The sequence below is a fragment of the Saccostrea cucullata genome, unplaced genomic scaffold, assembly GCF_032062105.1.
Source record: "Saccostrea cucullata isolate Sc308-1 unplaced genomic scaffold, CSIRO_AGI_Scuc_v1 ctg18510, whole genome shotgun sequence".
NCBI classification, from domain to species: Eukaryota; Metazoa; Mollusca; class Bivalvia; order Ostreida; family Ostreidae; genus Saccostrea; species Saccostrea cuccullata.
The window spans coordinates 1-19259 of record NW_026926344.1 but is presented as its reverse complement, the minus strand read 5'-3'; the positions used below and the strand labels follow the sequence as shown (position 1 = coordinate 19259).

Below are 19259 nucleotides of genomic sequence, written 5' to 3'. Positions count from 1 at the left end.
TCTGGTATTTGGCATTGATAGGAAAAAGATGTGATGATATTTTAAGTTCAGAGTGAAACACGGTTTGATTTAAAAAAAAAAATCCGGACAAATTTCTGGATTACGCAACTGACTGAGACACAAAGTAATCAATCAAATAAACTATTATTTCAAATCAACAAGATACATATAACACCATCAATATTAACGTCAAACAATAATATGACAACAAAAGCCTTGATAACGGTATATATTTACAGACAAGCTGAAATATATATGCACTAATATAATATATATATTTTTTCAAAAGATTTCTTTATACTATGTTGCTCAACCATATTGAGATGGCTTGGAGAACATTTATTTTATATTTTGTACAACAAGTTCTAATGTAATAATGCATCATTATCCATAACATAAAAAAGACGACATTTGGATTTATCTTTTTTTTAAAATAGATAGTTTATTAGAACAAAAAATACTTAGCGATTATGAATTCAATAGTTTATTTTATGAGAGGAAAGTACACGGGTTTTACCAATTTAAACAAGTGTGCTCAATTTCAAAGGTGGTCTGTTTCCAAGGTTAAATAAATTGATAGTGTCTTTTAATTCCTTTTTTCTGTTTACTCTTTTATTATGGAACAAAATTCAATGAATTACAAGACATGACACAGTATTTGCACACACGCATGATAATTGTTCTGTAAATATTAAAACATTTAAAATGTAGCGATTTTCAGTGCAGAAATAGATTTAGAAAATGCATACATGACAAACAAGGTAATTTTTTTCAACTTCCTTTTTTAAAATAAGAAAATAATTTTAAGATCTCTTTCCTTAATGATCCGTCGCTGAATCATTTTAAAATTGTATAAGCAAAATACATATTAACAGATTTATGTATAATACGTTTAAGCATTAAGTCGTTTTCAAGAGATATGCGGTTTTAAATTGAGTAAAATAAGTGAATTCTTAGGACACAACAACGATGTTTTATATGTTTTCCTTCTACCATCTTTTACCGGTCACGGTATAATTATTAACAAGAGTGATCGGGAGGCCCGGTTTTTTCTTTTCGCGGCGCCGCGTCAATTGGTAGTACTGTTTTAAAAAAGTAGAAGTGAAAGTCACGGGTCTTTCGGATATGACCTTAAAAACGTAGGTCCCGTGTCACGGTACACAATTAAAGAACCCTCACTGCTCAATGGCCCTGAGTTGTTAGGTCTAAATTTGAAGCCCTGTGCGGTGACGTCTCCATATGAGTGAAAAATTCTCAAGAGGGACTTTAAACAATATACAATCAATCAATCATTCTACCATCTTTTGACTCCTATATAATATATTAACATTTGTTAAAGAAAAAATATTTATTGACTTAGGTATTTTATTTCTTTTCTGTGAAAATCCTCCAAAATAAGAGGAAATCCGTTACGCGCGATGTTGGTGCTATTTTATACATTTTTAGAATCTGACTTATTAAACTTATCGGTGATTTTAAAAATATACATGCAATATGGATGATTTTGGTATGAATAAATAGATTTTCAACAGAACTACCCGATTCTAGTAAGAAAATAACATTATAATGATTTTAATGCAAACATCAGAATTTTAAAACGCAAATAAAAGGTATTTTATGCATGTAACGCGTTACATATTTTAGCTGGGTTAGCGAATTTTTATTGTGTAGAGCGTTCAAAAGTGAATCTAGAATTTTCACTTTCCTCACAAAACAAGCGCAATTCATGTCGTTTGTGCCTTCATTAACGATTTTGCATGAAATGATGGCAAAAATAGAAAGGGATATACTTTTTGCAGATTAATAATCTGTAACGCTTTTAAAAACGAGCTTATAAATATAAACAGTTAATTTACTCATTTACAAGAAAGTTCAAATAGAAACAAATCATATCAAAATAATGTGCTTTTCCTATAGATGTGAAATATTTTATTGATGTTGATATCAATCTGCATCGTTTGGAGCCCGTTTTTTCCAGCGACTAAAACGACAAAAATTTTTTTTCTAAATTATATTGTTTTCCCCTTCGACTACAGGAATAATTAAATGTTCATAATGTGCCACTCTAAACGACCAAATTAACAAAATTTATCATATATATACAAATCGAAAGCGACCTTTATGTCCATTAGTTTACTTATAAGTGGCCTATGTCTTTTTTAAAACTCATATTCAAATACAAAGAGATAGCGATAGGGTACAAGTCAAGCAAGTAACAATATTAATTAAAAGCATTATGTCAATTTTTCTGTAGCGCTAAGAAAGCGTAAAGTCAAACGTCACAACATCGCGTGTAACGTCTCTTACTTTTTACTATAAAAAGTTTATAAAATGTTAAAATGTACGTATAAAAACATATTTTTTGACATAAATTACAAGTAAAACCTATTTCATGTTTTCTACGGCAAAATTAAATCATCAGTAATAAAACTGAATAACATTAAACATTTTTGTGTGCGTGTAAATCTAATATTTTTTTTCCAATTTTCTATTGTCATAATTTGAAACTTATTTATTTGACTTTTTTAAACTTGTCGAATTTTTGTCATAAAAAAACCCCAATAATATTGTTTTATGAGAAATTAAACCTAGCTTCCTGATTTAACTAAATGAAAATAAAAAGAATAATTAAAAATTGAATTGATAAGATTGAAAGCTGAATTTTCAATTTAAAACAAAGCAAAATAATACCACCAACCGAAATAAATATGAAACTTAAATAAATAGGAAACATATAAAACAAAAAAGAAACATAACACATGCAGATATATTCATCAATATAGTTTATAGATAGATCTTCTTAAGTTATATTTTATAAATAGATGTTCTAAAGTTAGTGTCAATTAACATATATTTTTGTTTATTATTACATGTATAATATAAGTACTTTTTAGTGGGGGTAGATGTTGCAATTGTAACTGTATTGTTTTCGTCTTTTGTAGCATTATGAACTTTGTAGCTATTGAAGTGTGTCTTCTTGTCATTGTAACAACATTTATTCGAGTTCAAACCTTGGAATGTTCGTCAAATAAACGATGTGTATGTCATAAAATCGATGGAGATTTATGGGCAATGTGTGAAAACCTTACACTTGCAGCAGCACCTTCCTTTAGTAATGACGTCATAGGGGTTATTCTTGCTAATAACCGACTAACACATTTCCCTACAAATCTACCTCTTAATGTAACTTATTTTGACGTCTCAAGAAATTTGATGAGAATCGTGAATCGACAATCCATGGAAAAATACAGATATCTGCGCAATTTATCTATTTCACATAATTCACTACAGATGATCGAGCTGGGTTCTTTTCAAAACTCTTTATATCTCCAGCACCTTGATATTTCCGGAAATCAGGAGCTCACTCTGGAGGTTTTAGCTAATATATCGAGTGATTTGAGAAATTCTACTGCTATTCGTGTTTTAATTTTTGAGAATCTACAATGTACGTACGGCGTAAGTTTCATTGTTAAAAATTATCACCTACTTGGTCTTAAACAGACACTTTTGGAGGAACTTAATTTGGCATCAAATCGTATCAACAGTCTTGAAGCGGGTGTTTTGACTGAGCTACCCAAGTCCCTGAAGCATCTGAACCTGGCCAATAATAAACTCAGTTTTGGGGTTTATTTAGTAGAATTCGGTGATTTGCCAAATATCATGTCTATCAATGCGAGTTTCCAGTCCTCTTTTCATCAACTGAATGTAGAAAACATTCTCATGGACTGCAATGATGTTCGAAAGGTTTCTGCAAGCTTTAACAAATAACCAGACTTTTTTACCCGAGAAAGAGCATGCCATTACTGAAACAGAAAAATATAACATTCTACCTGCCATCTACTCTCCAAACAGTGTATTTTCACGATAACATGTATAAAATGACCCTTCAAGATTTTTCATTCAAATTTATTGGTAAACCTACTTTGTCAAAGCTTTATTTGCAAAACAATATTATCTATGAACTGAATGGACCCATTATAGGCATGAGAAGTGTCATTTATGCAGACTTTTCGAATAATTTTTGCAGCTTCATCTCACCCAGATTTTTTGAAGATTTTAGAAATTTGTCTCATCTTGATCTTTCCTATAATGCACTCGGTGAAAATCTTGAAAATGACGTAGATGGAAAAATATTTCAAAATCTGAGGATGCTCACTTCCTTGAACTTAACTCGAAACAGGATTCTTCGACTTCCAGCAAAAATATTTCAAAATCTAGTCCAACTTAAACAATTAAATCTGAGCTATAATTCTCTGGGTGATTTTACAATGCCTATAAGCCATATGGTTCATTTGTCTTATATAGACCTCTCTTATAACCAGATATCAACAATAAATAAGGAAACTAGAAAAATGTTGCACGCAATATCACAAGAAAAGTATATCTATTTGAATTTAAAGGGCAACAGATTGAGATGCGATTGTGGAAATTTAGAATTCGTGAAATGGGTTCTCACTTCAAAGAATATTGTTTTTCTTCATTTTGATGATTATTCGTGTACTTTTTCGAATTCCACTAAGGTTCAGTTCTCAGATATTCGATTACTCGAACTGTTGGAAAAGCAGTGTTCCTCATATACTTTAATCATCGTTATTATGACGTCACTACTGTTTGTTATCTTAACAATCACCATCAGTCGTATAATTTATAGATATAGATGGAAATTGAGATATATGTATTACGTCGCAAGGGAAAAGTACAAAGATAATGAAAAGAGACAAGAAACAACAGATTTGTTTCACTTCGATGCATTTGTATCTTATGCTGAGAAAGACAGAACATTCGTCATCGACCTTGTTAAGCGTCTGGAAAAGGAATTCAATCTAAAGTTGTGTATACACCATCGTGATTTCATCCCAGGAACAGGGATAGCAGATAATATTACCAATGCTATCCATAATAGCAGGAAAACCGTCTGTGTCCTATCTCCACATTTCTTACAATCATACTGGTGCATGTTTGAACTAAACATGGCACGCATGGAGGCCATTTATTCCAGAAATGGTGAAAATGTTCTGCTTTTAGTGGCTTTAGAAAAAGACGTCATGAAGTCTATACCGTTCACATTCATGGATTTGATTGACTCTAAATCTTACATACAATTTCCGGAGGAAGGGGACAGGGATGAAGAAACAGGTTTTAGATCGAAACTAGGAGATGCCCTTAAATCATGTGACAACAAGTTTTGATATTTGCCAGCAAAAATAGCATTCTTTTTTTCCAGTTAAACACCGTTCGAATTGAGATTTTATCATTATATAAAGAGGACTTCTATTTCTATTCTATTTCTATGTTTCAAAAAAGACAATAGCAGATAGCAGATAATTAATATTTATATTTTCTATCTCTTACACAGTATCATTTCTTTTTTATCAATAGTATGAAAAGCATTAAATGGATTGAAATATTAAAATCAAATCACAATCTTAGGTATACATGTATATAGTATTTGTTTTCAAATATTGTCAAATATGGTCATTAATTCTGCCGTAGGATCAACGAAATGCTGAACAATTTGTTGTAAACTTTGCAAACATTTTTCTGTTAGAAGTCTGCATTGACTTGAATTATTCAACTATATTTTAACATATACACCTACTGTGGAGCTGATGGTGAAAAATGACATAAAAAATTAAGTATTATACATGTACAATTGAAAAGTTGTATATCATGTCTTTTGCTATGCTATAGACGTAACTTTTTTGTTACTCAGAGTTATAAAAGAAAAGGATTTCTGCACTTAATTGAGGCCATACGCATTTTGACAAATATTTACTCTTTTAATTGCTGGAAGTTACTACAAAAATTAAAGGTATCATTCTCGAAGTACGAATCTGTTTCATGGTCAGCACAATTTTCTTCAATCTTCCCACGGTTTTAAAAACACATACTTTTGAAAAAAAAAATATTTTATGCATAGTCAGTGTATTTTTAATAACATTCTTCTTTTAACAAAAATTGTAAATCTTTATAAGTAATGTGTTAATAAGAGATCGATAGACAAACATGTGAACATGGTTTTAAAAAGAGAAAAATGCTTCTCTCTCTCTCTCTCTTCTCTCTCTCTCTCTCTGTTGAAACCAAGGGGTGTGACACGTTGAATACACGAGACATCTTTCCTCAGGTAACTTTGTGAAGACTCAACTCAGTCACGTGACGTATTATAGACTACAGTAGTCGCCGATCTTTTGTTGTATTAATAATGTACACATGGTGAATTGAGGTGTTGTATTTTTTTATTGCTGACTAGGAAAAGGTGCTTGGACCTTTTTGCCGGGTATCGATTAAAATTTGTATTAAACTAAATGTCCGAACACATATTGTTATTTACGTTTAAAATCATTGTTATTAAGATAAATGTTTTTGTGTCACAAAGAGTAAATAGGAAAATTAAAAAAAAGTGGTCCCGTTTTTGAACACATGTCATTGTTATTTATCAAGTCTAATAATTACAGCGTTAAGTGCAGTCATCCTTTACGAAAAAAAGGCATATTCCGCCCTGAAAACGTGAATGCCATATATGGATATCTCGTTAAACGTTGTCGCACGGCAACTAATATTACCTTGCACTTAATATATGTATAGTTTTAACATTTTTTTATGTTTCGATATTTTAATGCATGTAAAAAAAATTAAATCTTTGTACAGTCTTTGATAAAAAAAAAAGTGCGGTTATTTTTATTGATATATGTATAAAAAAATCTACATAACCACAATATAAACTCTTACCAAAATCAAGAGGGCGAAAAGTGACCTTGTCCTATAAGGTCAAAGAAATTGACTTACATTATCATCATTTTTATAGTTCACTCGCTTAATATTATCTGTGTATTGTCGAAGAGAGATTCATAGCATTTGCAATAATTAACATCGATATTATACAAATTATATTGACTGACTGATAAAATTGATGTTATGGTTCAAGCACACTTTTCGTATCCTATGAGGGAAGAATCTATGAAATTCAAAATACAACATGTATTCGCCATTACCGATAGATGGTGTTTGCCGATATTGGATGAAATTTGTTAAGGGCTTCCTGATAAGATAGTAAAATACGAGTGAAAGGGGAGGGGGGTAGGAGACTCTCCACTTTTCTGGAAAGGTATACATAATATCGGCATTCGAAATTGAGACTTCCATTTTTTAAGGTAAAGCTGCCCTCCCCCTCCCCCTTCCTCAAATTTTTAATTTGCCTCCGATGCCTATGAAAGTGAACACAATATTACGACCAACGATCAACATGACGACGGCAAATAGAAGAAGAAGAAGAAGAAGGCAACAGGTCATCCGTATGACTCATATTTCAATACATTTCAGCTATCATGATTTGTTTTATAACTAGTAATCAAAGAACAAATATACTCAATTTTACCTGCTTACAACTTACTTTAACAGTTTAAAGTCATGAAACCAATGCTAAACAACAGATGAAAGGGAATTTTTTCAAATCATTTCGGACCTTAACTTTTGGAAACTATTTAAAGTTATACACACATCTAATAATAAATTTATTATATCTTTAAGATCCTCTTAAGATTTTAAAGTACTAAACCATAGTCACGTTCACGGTGTAAAACTCAAGACTTTATGGTCGTTAATTTCTTTTCAATAAACGGTGAAGAAAGGCTTGATTTAAATTTCCATGCGTTGTTGAACTGAAATTTAAACTCAGTGATTAAACTATGAATGAGATATTTGGAAATCCCCCGCTGTCTATCTTTAGAGGTGAATGAGGAGAATTAGTACATTTCTTCAATGAATCAGCAAAAAGTTTTCATCCATCATCATTTGAGCAGAAAAATTATTGAAAAATAAACAAACAGACGACGATGGTTTCTGAAGAGGTGTGTTAACCTGGAAGATGCACTCCATAAAAAGTATGTAATAGGCTAACAAGTTTACGATTTATTATGTACGAGGGCCGTTCAAAATTCTTCTGCTATGAATTACTCTTACAGACGTTATATAGTTTTGAAATTTTACAGAAATATATATTTCAAAGATCCAATACATTTCGGGCAAAATTTCTGTATTTTGATTTAAAAAAAAACTCTTAAAAGTATCGCTGTGATGATGTCGCTGATGGAAGGGTACGGAGCAAAGCAAAAAATTTGAAACAAAAACTTGTGGAATCCAAAATTTAACTCATTAATTTTCTATAACTTGCGATATTTTTAAATTCATGTTGTATTTCATTTTATAGTATGTGTAAATTTACCTGACCTTACTTGTTAAATGACCAGCAACCTGGGAGGATAAGGAGGATTACGTTCACAAAGGTTTGTTTGACATGATATACACTATAATAATAAAAGGTATTTTAAAGTTTCCCCCTATTTTTTTTTCTTGATATATAACAAGCAATAAGATACATTCTAAGTTTGGAGCATCAAAATTCTGTTTCAGTTTAAATAATTGAAATGATTTTAAATGTCATTTAAGGTCTAGTTCCAGGTCTTACTACATGTAGTTGATGAATATCATGTGCTTAATATAAAAAAAAATTATTAAAAGTATTGAAGAGATATTTTTATGACTGAACCGTTTTCAAACTTCAATTTACTCGGTTCTATAAAAATACATATTTTTTTTAATTAAACCGAATGTTATTACATAACATAAAGTTGCTTTTCTATTTTTTTAATCTGAACTTCATCTTTTACTTACAAAACAACCGTCTCAGGTATAGAATTTTCTTACGAGGATAATTTAACAAATAAAGCAGTATTTAAAATCACTTGAATTTAATTTTAAAATTCAAGGTTCATTTATTTTAAAACTTCCTGGTTCAAAGAATTGGAAAGTTAGTTTTTCCTCGATGGAATTCAAATAATAATCCCCTTAATATCTGTTTAATGCCCTCATGAAACAAAAACAAAAATACAGATATTTTTAAAATTAAATACAGGATTTGTCGAAGCTTCATTCTTTCTTCAAGAATAAAAAACGCATTATTTGTTAAATGTATTTAATTTTCTCATGAAATATTGTTGAAAATTTATCATAATGAAAACATTATTATCAATGAATTTTTGTGAAAAAAAGAAAAAGGATTTGTTAAACGTCTTTGAAATCTGTCTTTGTAAAGCTTTTTATTCAGAAATCGCCAGCAGGAAAGTATTTGTAACAGTAATGTTTTAATTATTTAGTTTTAAATTGCATTTTTTGGCTCCTTAAAGCTGTTTTGAAAACTAGTTGAATAAAGATTTTGATTTTTTTAAACTGAAATCAAGTTGGATTTTTAAACTGAGCGTGGACCTGGAAAGATTGCTTATTGGTAATTTATCGCATACAGATAATTAAACTATTAAGATGCCTTAAAACTTAATAACAACGTACTCGTGTACAGCAAAAAAATTATACAATCAGGTTTCAAGTTAAATCCTAATTATATTAGTCATAAAAAGTTCAATAGACTATTATTATATTACACTAAGAGGAAACACACTTTCGTAAATGAATTACTTAATTGCCTCTACTTTCGATTTTGATTTTAACTGTGTTCAATTAAATCGTTGATACAAGATCGTTTTTCCCGTCGTATTACATATCAGATGCGTGATTATACTAAGTTTATTAATTATTTTGTAAGAATTTAAATGTACATGTACTATGTCTAAATTATTTTTTATAAAAAAAAATACGTATCAGACTCGCACATTAATTCTGCTCTTTGATACCGATACCGATACTCGGCGAATCATTGGACAGGTTCAGATGAGGATTATTGCATTATTAAACTGGTAGATGGTCAAATATTCCATTAGAGGAAAGAGTTTGTAAATTGTGTAATACAGGGCAAATAGCAGATGAATTTCATTTTATTTTAGAGTGTAAAACATTGAATAGTATTAGAAAGAATCTTTTACACCCTAGATATTGTAAAACACCAAATACTCTTAAGTTTTGTGAAATTATGTCAACGACAAATTTAGAATCTTTAAAAAACCTTTGTATATTTATATCTAAAATAAACGACATTGTCTGTCCTCCATAATCTAATTGTTACCATACCCTCTCTTTTCCTTTTTTTCTTATTCTTTTTTCATTGTATGTTTATTGCTATACTATGCACATATGTTATGCCTCTCATTTATGCTATTGTATCATAATTATATTTATTATTTTTCTTACAATTATGACGACTAATTTATATATTGTACCTCATGTATCAATTATGTTGGTGTGAGTGAAATAAATGAACTTGCATTTAGACTAACACTAAAAATATGTTATTATGTAAAATACGGAGATAAATATTAAATGCGGTACACTCAAACATCTACTCTACAGACAGAGATGATAATATAATCTGAATAATTTTATTATTTTAGGATATACGATCCTCAGCCAGGAAGGATAACTCTTTAATTTATAATTTTATTCAAAAAGTATTAAAATAAAGCTTGAAATTGAAATTTTTTCATGCAACAATTTTCATTTTATGCCTCTACGTATGATTCAATGTTCTTTAAAGTTTTAACAAACGGTATTTAAAAAGTTGACATTTGTTCCTCATAGAATGAAGTAAACTTGGATATTTAAAAAAATCAAATTTCTTTTAATTTAGCCTTAGTTACCAATATTTATATGCATGATTTGAAAAAAGAAAAGATTTACAGTGTTTTCTTTGAAAGGAAACACTTCATACACTATGCATTATGAAACAATAGAAGTAAGTAGGAGAAAGAAAAGTCCAAATAATTGTAAAATTCATGCAATTTTCTTTAAAAGCCTGGATACCTATGATTTTTATTCCTAATATGTATTTCTTAATCGATTATCAATTAAAAAATATGCAGTAGGTAGTTCAAATCGCATTTCCTGAAAAATTATTCGAGATTTACTAATTTTCCCTATATAATATGATTAAATTTAAAGATGAATTTTAAAGAAACACCATGGGTTAATACATTTTAATTTGAAAATTTAGAGGCATCTTTGTGAGCATTTTCAATTACTGAATGCCTGATTTTCAGAACCCGAGGATCGGATAACCTTAATTAAAATAGTGATCAACTTTATTAGTAAATACGCTGAATACAAAAATCACAGACGAATTTTTGGCAAATGAAATTTGCTAACTTCAGTACGAATATTACTTCATTTCGAAATACCCGGTATATCGTGTGAAAAGAAGAAAAAACGGTTTGAGAAAACATAGATATTTAGCGATTTTTAAAAATGCCCCCCCCCCCTTTCTAGAAAGCGATACGAATCAGCTGGTTAAAACTTTATCAGAAGTCTGCAAATTTTTGTTATGTTTTTTTAAATCTTAATCTACGGGATGCATTCTTATTTGTGTCTGAAAAAGGATAAATAAGTCAACAAATAATTGTATTGTAAGTTTATAATTGTTGTTGTAGTGAAACATGGAAGGTGAATTTCGTATGATATCAATTGAGTGTGTTACATGTTATACACTTGCTGTGGTCAGAGCTAATTAAGAATTTGAAAGGTGTGATAAACATACGGCTCACCGGCAGAGACCCAATATATTTTTTGAGCAGGTGTAAACTCGGAACTGACCATAAGATTGTTTCAAATCACAAATTTAAAGAAATTCTTTCCGCGTAAACAGTCTTTCAAGGTCACCTAGCGTCATGGTATTTTGATTGGCAGGTGATGCACGAGAATTTTGTGCGTACAGCATATACAAAGAGCGAATTAATTGCATTAAATGGGTTGAATATGAACAAAAGTTGTGGCAATTAAGTAGAATTATAGAATGATTAATTGTGACCTCCTTAACTTAAATAAAACGAAGAATTAAAAAAAATGCAGTCTATATGTTAAAAGGTGGTTGTATGAGTCTCTCTTTTTCTCTCTCTCTCTCTCTCTCTCTCTCTCTCTCTCTCTCTCTCTCTCTCTCTCTCTCTGGTGTTGCCCTTTATACACTTTACAAGAAAAGAAAAAACTTATTGAAATAACTACTTACACTGAAAGGATTTTAAAAACACAACGTAGTGAATACTACTCTATGAAAATAACGTTTGCTGTTACGAGAAATACGCTTTGAAATTATTGCATCCACATTCAGAATAATTTAAGGGGGATGTACAAGCCACATTTGATCAAGTCTGGTGCAAAAAAAAAAAAAATACCAAGAATGCGCTTAATTCTCTACAAGACTAGCCCAAAGTTACTCAAAGTGCTAATGCACTTATTACCTACTGTTAGAGACCAAAATTAGTAAATAATTAAGTTTATTTTGTTTTAATTAGGAGGAAATTAATCATGTTAGAATTGCGCAGCTACAGCATTCACGAGATGAAAAATGCATTGAAAATGGTGTTAATTTGATTCATTGATAATATGGCTACAACCATTTGTTTTGCTTTTTTCTTGTCATTATCCATAATTCTTGAAAATTTGATTTTTCATATGGGTGTCTTCCTGAGGCCATGTGTTTATTTCGTCCGCCATTCCTCTGTCACACAGAGTTCGAATAACATTGATTTTAGAATAAATGCGACCATAATAACATCACGACAAGAAATTGCTAAGTAATAATCATTATGTTATATTACTTACTACTTTTATTTGTTGCATCGCATCGTCTGATTAGTGAAAAACGCGATTTTAACCCCACTCCAGCAAATCGGGAAAAACTGTTCTGTTTACAGCTCGAATTTCCTTGTTAATATTATTCCACAGAGCACGTGGTTGGCATGTGCATATATCTGCTGTGGGTAGATGCATTTATTACCATGATTATATTTAATTTTTCATGGAACAAGTCTTGATAATTTGTTGGTTTCTTTAAAACTCAACAAAAAAGATAAAAAATGTCCTAAACATATGTATTTACGTCGGGTATTTTTTCTGTGGCGATAGAAGTTATTTTCAAATGGGGCACTGCAAGGAGGTTGCTTAGCATTTAATTTGAAAAAGTTAAACAATATGCAGTGCATGAAAAACAAATTGTAACTAGGAGACTTATTGTTCACAGAACAATAAGAGGTCTTTCCACCTTTTAAAATTTTTTATAGTTTTATATTTCTCTCTCTAATTTAATTTTAAGGGAAATGGCTTAAAAAAAGAAAATGAAAATTAATTTTTTTTTTGTGAAATGACCTTGACCTTTGGCCTTGATAAGATCTTCAAGGTCAAAGGTCAAGGGTCACAATGCAATTGACCCCATGCCTCTACGTCTTTTAGTTCTATAATTATAAGTTTAAATATTAAGTGCAAAGAAGTTAAAGGGCAATAACTCATATAAGGGGTCATTCGATCCTTTAGTACTTATACAATGAAGGTGTGCCAAAAGACCCTTAAGACATTAGTGAAGGTTTCATGCCTCAACGGTCTACGGTTTTGAAGTAGTAGCGATAACAATGTTTTTACGCATAAGCGGCAATAACTTTTGATAGGGTCAATCTTGGGGAACAAGAATGAAATCTTTGAAATAGATTGCAGAGTACATATTAATGATGCAAAGACTGATTGCATATGTTAAAAGACAAAAGATATATCAAAAGAGCTTAATTTCTCATTTTTGGAATGACCTTGACCTTTGACATTGAAAAAATTTTCAAGGTCAAAGGTCAAGGGTCATATTGCAATTAACCCCATGCTTCTACCATTTATAGTTTTCAAGATACAAGGTTTAATAGTAAGTATAAAGAAGTTAAAGGGCAATAACTCATATAAGAGGTCATCAGAATCTTTCGCACTTATATTATGAAGTTAGGTCTAAAGACCCTTAAGACATTAGTGAAGGTTTGATGTCTCTAGGGTGTACAGTTTCAGAGGAGTAGCGATAACAAGGTTTTTCGCACAAGGGGCAATAACTTTTAAAAGGTTTAATTTTAGGGGATAAGAATGAAAACTTTGAAACAGTTTTAAGAGTACATATTAATGATGCATAGACATTAAGTATATGTTGAAAAACAAAAGAGATACAAAAAGAGCTAATTTTCTCATTTTTGGAATGACCTTGACCTTTGAACTTAACATGAATTTTAAGGTCAAAGGTCAGTAAATCTTATGCAGTTGGTCCCATGTCTCTATGACTTCTGGTTTTGAAAATTTTTAATTATTTGTAAAATTCAAAAAGTTTCAGGGGCAATAACTCATTGAAGGGGTATGAATACTTTCGCAATGAATAGATTGAAGAGTCCACTTAATTAGTCGAAGACATTCATGAAGGTTTCATACCTCTGCGGTTTACGGTTTCTGAGGAGTAGCGATAACAAGCATTTCTTTCAAAAGGGGCAATAACTTCGAAAGCGGTCAAGGTTCATTTATGCAGGGTGAACTGCAGTAATCGTTTACGGAGTACATTCTTATGGACTATCAATCTTTTCGATATATCTTGAAACTCAAAATCACACGGCGGAAAAATAATAAAAAATAACTAGGAGACTTATTGTTCACAGAACAATAAGAGGTCTTTCCACCTTCTTTGAATTTCAAATTATTTTATATCTGACTCCTACAAATTAAATTCCATGAAAAAGAAATCAAAACTCTCTTAAATCATAGAAAAAATGAAGATTTTAAAAAAATTGAAATGACCTTGACCTTTGACCTTGAAAAAATATTCAAGGTCAAAGGTCAAGGGTCACAATGCAATTGACCCCATGATTCTATGACTTATGGTTTTCAAGTTATAAGGTTTTAATAGTAAGTACAAAGAAGTTAAAGGGCAATAACTCATATAAGGGGTCATCAGATCCTTTTGCACTTATACAGTGAAGTTAGGCCTAAAGACCCTTAAGACATTAGTGAAGATTTGGTGTCTCTACGATCTACGGTTTCGGAGGAGTAGCGATAACAAGGTTTTAAGCACAAGGGGCAATAACTTTTAAAGGGGATAATGTTAGGGGACAAGAATGAAATCTTTGAAACAGTTTTAAGAGTACATAGAAATGATGCATAGACATTATGTATATGTTGAAAGACAAAAGAGATATAAAAAGAGCTAAATTCGTCATTTTTGGAATGACCTTGACCTTTGACCTTTACATAAATTTTAAGGTCAAATCTCAATGAATCTTATGCAGTTTGTCCCATGTCTCTACGACTTGTCGTTTAAAAATATTTTAATTATTTGTAAAATTCATAAAGTTTAAGGGGCAATAACTCATTGAAGGGGTCACCAAATACTTTTGCAATGAATAGATGAAGAGTCCCCTCAATTAGTCAAAGACCTTAGTGAAGGTTTCATATCTCTACAGCTTATGGTTTCGGAGAAGTAGCGATAACAAGCATTTCTTGTGAAAGGGGCAATAACTTGACCTTTATATGGTCGAAAGTTGTCAAGGTTCATTTACGCAGGGTCAACTGCAATAATCTTTTACGGAGTACATTCTTATGGACTATAAATCTCTTTAATATATCTTGAAACTCAAAATCACACGGCGGAAAAATAAGAATAAACACTAGTAAACTAATTGTTCAGAGAACAATAAGACGTCTTTCCACCTTTTTAAGTGTTTCAATATCATTTGGGCTGAAAAAAGTAGAAAAAAAGCAAGAAAGTAAATAAAACAGCAAAATTCTCATTTCTGTGCTAGGATTTTAGATCGGGCTCGCAGTTGTTATAAATATACCGTAAACAGACGAGTCGACTCGGGGATAACCACGGATTCATTGACTACGAAAAGAGAGCACGTTAAAAACACTGTAACACGCTCTTAGGTGTATATATGAGCTTGAATGAGATTGTTTTCGAGTTAAGATGTAAGGGGTAGGGTCTGATTAAAATTATGATATACCTATTTATATGAATAACATGCATTTGATCTGCGCATCAAGACGGAAGCGTAAGTGAAAACGTCGTGAAATGCCCCATGTGTACCTGCATCATATGTGCATTATACATGTATTAAAGAAATGTTTGAAAATATCCGATTTGAGTTGTTTTATGTTTGAAATGGATGGCGATAAATTATTTAAGAGCATGTGAAAAACATAAGCGAGAGATGCAAGGCAGTTTGTATTTATGGAAAAGGAGAACAGAGAATCGGGTTCGGGTTTTAACATTCCTTACCGAAATAGGCAAGAAATTCAATGTAAGTAGCATAAATAAAATTCCAAACATGTAATTCTAGATGGGAAACACAGGGAAGAAACGTGTATTTCTTTTTACTATGCTGAAAGTCGCTATTTCTTGGGATTATGTTATTCTAGAAAAAAAAAATCAAATTTCAAATGAAATCAAGTTTCATTCAATTAATATTAAATCCAAATAAAATTGAATTAAATTCCATACACTAAAGAAAGCAAGAATACTTGGTATTAAAATGTCGTAATAGAGCAGGAGAATCGAATGATATTAACAAAAATTGCAGAAATAGCCAATACGGGCTTTAATTAATTTTTATGCTCAGCAATAACTAAATTTCAGACAGAAAAAAAAATGCAGATTTTGCCGATTTTCATAGTATTTCATTACATTATAGAGACTCACCTTAAGACTCTCAGGACACTTTCTTTAAGGTCTCTTCTTGCTTTTACTCCGAATCTTATGTCGATATATCGTATTGTTAGACTTTTAGACATTTTTTCTGTTGATTTTTTTTTTTAAGAAAGGAAGGGGGGGGGGGGGTTATAAGCATTTGTAAGAGTAAGGGTTGCAAATACCTCAACGACCTTAAGCTTGATTGTGACCTTTGGGTCAATAGGGGGTCAAAGGTCAAGGTCATTTATCAAGGTCAAAGGTCAAGGTCATCCATAAAAAAAAGAAAGAGTGAGAGATAAACTTGAGATGAACACTTGAAGATGAATCTAGATAAAGGTAATGAATATTTCTTTATTACTTTTTGAGTTAGGGGTCAAGGTCAAAGATCAAGGTCAAATATCAAGGTCAAGGTCATTTGGATTTTTTAAAAATAGCTTAATCGACAATTTCTCTAGTATTCCAATGACCCTGACCTTTGACCTATTCTTCAAGGTCAAAGGTCAAAAGATCTCATGCAGTTGGGCCCATGTCTTTACGACTTGTCGTTAAGAAGTTTTTAGTTCTTCGTAAACATCATCAACTGGCAGGGGCAATAACTACTTAAAATGGTTTACGAATTCTTTTGCACTAATGGAATGAGAAGTGTTCTAAATTAGTAGCAGACATTGTTGAAGGTTTTGTACCTCTACGGTTTACGGTTTCGGAGGAGTAGCGATAACAAGGGTTTACACTGAAGGGGGCACTAACTTTTAGAGGGGTCAATCTTAGGGGACAAGAATGAAATCTCTGAAATGGTTTTAAGAGTACATATTGAAGATGCAAAGATGTTTAGAATTTGGTTAAGAACAAAAGAGCTATTAAAAATGCTTAATTTTATATATTTTGAATGACCTTGACCTTTGACCTTGACCTAGATTTTAAGGTCAAAGGTCAATGAATCTTTTGCAGTTGGTCCCATGTCTATACGCCTTGTCGTTTTAGAAAAGTTCTTGATATTCGTAAACATTGCAAACATTCAGGGGCAATAATTCATTGTAGGGGTTTACGAATCCTTTGGCAATGAAAAGACTCAAGTGTCTCCTAAAGTAGTCGTAGACATTGTTGAAGGTTTTGTATCTCTACGGTTTACGGTTTCAAAGGAGTAGCGATAACAAGCATTTATTGCGAAAGGGGCAATAACTTTGAAAGGGGTCAAAGTTCAAACATGGGGGGTCGTTTTTCAGAATAACTTTTAATATCCAATATCATGAACTACAAAGTTTTTCGATAAGTCTTACGGTTTCAAAAGTCCGGGAAGAAAAATAATAATAATAGTAAACATAAGCATTTCAAGAAGTCTTTCCACAGAAAGGTGGAAAGACTTAATAAAAAAAGGAAAAAAAGAAACAGAAGGAAATCAATAGGTCTTTCCACAGAAAGGTGGAAAGACCTAATAAACAGAAGAATTTCAATAGGTCTTTCCACAGAAAGGTGGAAAGACCTAATTATAATAATATGCAACATTTAAATATTTTATAATCCCCGTAGAAAGTTAAAGATATCTACATCGTAAAAGCTAGATTTTAAAAACTATTTATAATAAGATATTCTAGCTCTAATTTTATCGAATCTACAAAACTCTTTTTTATATATGAAGTTTAACAATTAACTGGTCTGTTTAATATTTGATAAAACACCTATGAAAGTTTAACGTAAACGTAACTGTAAGCTTACCATTCACACAGGTTATGTTTGACATCAATTGCTGGACAATTGCTTCAAAGTGAGCTTTCATGAATACTTCTGCTTCCTCGCCACAAATTGTCCTGCTTTTTTCTTGTAAACAATTGAATGTCTCATTTGCTGCTCTATAAAATCATTATTGAAAAATAAGATTAAAAATACTTAGCATTTGAAAGCATAATTTACATAAATATTTCACACTTGTATTTTCCTTCATTTATTTAAACCATACAAATTATGTTAAGAATGCAGTTTACAAATTAAGTATTACTAAAAATGAGTTTAAATGTTTATTTTGTTTTGAAAAAGAAAAAAAAAATATTTAATGTTAAATGCAACTATTTTAACGTATGAAAAAATACCTGCATATATTTTCAGAGATTTCTCTGGACATACCAGAACCACTTGTCTCAGCCAAAATGATGTTAGCTTTTAATTCTGTCATGTAGTTTTTTCCACAGGAATCAAGACCTCTACCAAAGAGAAGGTCAACCACTACACATTTGAAGTTCTTAATAAAGCCTGTAATGAACAATTTATATTTCATTATGGTTCCATAACAATGCTTGGTGAAATTTAATAATTTTTATCTTATATTACTATAATTCAAACAGTTAAGATAATTTTATATATTAAATATGAGGACCGCTCAAAAATTAAGTCGACTTGTTGCACAGAAAAAAATATTTTACGATATAATCGGGCAAAATCTCACACATAATATAAAAGAATCTTTACTTATATGGTCTTCAAAATTTCATATTAAGATGTTGTAAATTGATATCAATTTTGAGTGATTTTTCAGGACATATCATGTTTTATAATGCATATTTGAGCATAACACATAATTTAACAAAAGTGTGGTGCACCGTCAATTCAACAGAGGTCATTTTCACTGGAAACACATCAGAGAAAAATCACTATATTTCTGTTAGTACTTCAAATATCACGTCAGAAATCTAAATGCATAATAATAGAACAATTAAAACATACAATTGAGAAAATTGTCGAAAATATATCGATAATTATAGAAAATTAATGAGTTAAATTTTGGATTCCGCATGTTTTTTCTTCAAATTTTTTGTCGTGCTCCGTACCCCTCCATCAGCGATATCAACAAACCGAT

General features: G+C 31.0%; 1 pseudogene; it reads left to right on the top strand.

Moving 5' to 3' along the window:
- The first annotated feature begins 3072 nt into the window (after positions 1–3072).
- LOC134271417 (toll-like receptor 4) lies at positions 3073–5229 on the top strand (annotated as a pseudogene).
- The last annotated feature ends 14030 nt before the right edge of the window (positions 5230–19259 follow it).